This window comes from Portunus trituberculatus, chromosome 17, assembly GCF_017591435.1.
Source record: "Portunus trituberculatus isolate SZX2019 chromosome 17, ASM1759143v1, whole genome shotgun sequence".
In the NCBI taxonomy this organism is placed as follows: domain Eukaryota; kingdom Metazoa; phylum Arthropoda; class Malacostraca; order Decapoda; family Portunidae; genus Portunus; species Portunus trituberculatus.
The window spans coordinates 8,613,667-8,616,166 of NC_059271.1; the positions used below are offsets into that span (position 1 = coordinate 8,613,667).

At 41.0% G+C, this 2,500-nt stretch overlaps 1 protein-coding gene across 6 annotated transcripts in view; it reads left to right on the forward strand.

The window, feature by feature from the left end:
• LOC123505000 (nephrin-like) overlaps positions 1-2,500 on the forward strand; it is a 357,608-nt gene that overhangs the window by 115,723 nt on the left and 239,385 nt on the right. For all 6 annotated transcript variants that reach the window (XM_045256004.1, XM_045256005.1, XM_045256006.1 and 3 more), the window contains exon 3: positions 1,978-2,004. The gene's annotated coding sequence lies outside the window, so the exon portion shown is untranslated. The remainder of the gene's footprint in view (positions 1-1,977; positions 2,005-2,500) is intronic.

Below are 2,500 nucleotides of genomic sequence, written 5' to 3' on the forward strand. Positions count from 1 at the left end.
GTGTGTGTGTGTGTGTGTGTGCGTGTGCTACTTTCATAATAATTATTCAAAAAGTATTGTTGTATAAGTTGGGCATTATACACTGCGATGATTACAAAACAATTAGCTAATGTAGATTTAATTTACTAACTATTTTTGAAATATTCCTTCTAAATTTAAACCAATTCTACTATTATCTTATATTTGGGGAGTCTTACATTAAAAAGTAGCAAATGTCAGCTAGTGTGGTCATATATTTTTTTTATATCAAGTGTGTAAATTTTAAAAAGAAAAGAAAATGTCAAGACTGGGAGATAATGAAAACTTAAGTGTGACCCCCAGGTTTTCTTTTCTCTTTGTTCAGGCGTGTCTTGAAGCTGCTAAGGCTGACGATGCTTCCTGGGAAACTCATAAGCGGAATAGTGTTTCGTGAAAGCAATGGCACTAGTGATGATGGTGATATTAAAACAACAACAAAAAACAACATGAAGAACAACAGCAACTCCTACATTAACAAGAAAAAAACAGAACAACAACAACAACAACAACAACAACAACTACTACTAGTACTACTACTACTACTACTACTACTACTACAACTACTACTACTACTACTACTACTACTGATAACATCAACAAAAACAACAACAGCTATAGACAATTATCACACACACACACACACACACACACACACACACACACACACACACACACACACACACAATAAAAAACAAAAATTGAATAAACAAGTATATAAATAAACAAATAAATACATAAACAAATAAAACAGAACCCTATACACACAAAAAAAATCCAACGTAAACTGAACATCCGCGTCTCTCAAACACCAAACTTCACCACATCTTCAGCAAACACATCAGGACAAGTACAGCATTAACTTCCAGCAGAGACAAACACACACGGCACTCGAATAACACCAGGGTCTCACAAAGCAAGGAATGTAATCAGCTGTAATCATCCAGGGCGTTAAATTCACATACTTTCCTCCACCACCCGTCTGTCATACTTAACAGGAAGACAACAGTTATTACCAATGAAAGAGTGGCTGTTAATTCACGACTCCTCTCTCTCTCTCTCTCTCTCTCTCTCTCTGGTCTTTAAGTATGCAACACACTCCCAGTCTTTCCCCTCGTTCCCTTCCTTTCCTTTTCAATTACTCTCTATCGTTACTTTAATATTTCAGAATCTCACACTTTCTCTGAAGTACTGTTAGTTGTTACTGCTTCTTTTCTTTTCCTCCCTTTACTTTCCCCACTTCTCTTATATTTCTCTCTCTCTCTCTCTCTCTCTCTCTCTCTCTCTCTCTGAGATCTGCTTCCAGTCATCTGATAATCTCAATCAAATCTTTTCTCCTCTCTCTTTTTTTCCCTTCGTCTTTTTCATCGTTTTTGTCGCCATCGTTGTCGTCGTCGTTTTCCTCCTTTTCCTCTTCGTCCTCGTCCTTCTCTTTCTCCTTCCCGTCCTTTTCTTCCTACTTCTTCTTTTCCTCCACTTCTTCTTCATCCTCCTCCTCCTCCTCCTCGGATGCTGCCTGGGTGGAGCGGAACCTTGTCCTGTTCTGATCTTTATACATCAAAGGAGTTGCTAATGTCCTCCTTGTTCTATTTTTTCTGGTGAATTACTAAAGAATTTTTATTTCGCCATTATTATCCATTCTGGTGCAATTTTGTATTCATTTTCTAAAAATAGCTGTTTTTGTATTCAAAGAGCTTAGTAAGATGGAGTACTTTATTTTTTCGCAATTGTAAATATGCCTCTTATCTGATCTGTCATGTATATCAATGTGTCTGTAGATCATTGAAGTAGCCTTGAATAGCCATATGAATTCTAGTACATATTCCTCAGAAACGAAGAATTTCTGTCCTTTTTCAAAATATAGCCTCACTATACCCAACAGCTGATAGTTTTTTTTTTCACATTAATATCGCATCATCTTAAGTCACAGTCTCACTAACCTTCCTTCTCTCTTCCTGACAGATAACTACATCCACGACACGGGAGAAGGTAAGTCAGGTACCTTAATGAATCTTGCCCCAGGTGACCGTGAGTCATTCCCTTGCGTCTTAAACTAGATGAAGACTCGTACCTCCCTCTCACCCCCTCACCCCAAGATCCCCGCGCGCTCCTCACCTCTCATTCAGCCTCATTAACGCCCTCCCTCAGGTGCACACTTTGCCAGGTGTCGAGACTCTCGCCTTAACTCAGCGGCAGAGGCAAGTCCCGGCAAGGCCCCCGGACACCTGCCGAGTTAAGGGGAGCTCCCTGTCGGCGCCTGCATCCCGTGTTATAAGAGCATTCACAGGCCCTGCGTTCCCCGCCCTTAGTTGAGGTCAAGGGAGGTGCACATTAAAGGGCATAAGCAATGGTGATGGCGGTGGCTGCGGTGGTCGTAGCGGTAGTGGTGGCGGTGATTACAGCGGCCGTGGCAGTGGTGGTGAATTTACTGGTAGTGTTGGTGGTGATGAAACGACGCATAAGGGAAGAGGACGAGCTTCCGCCA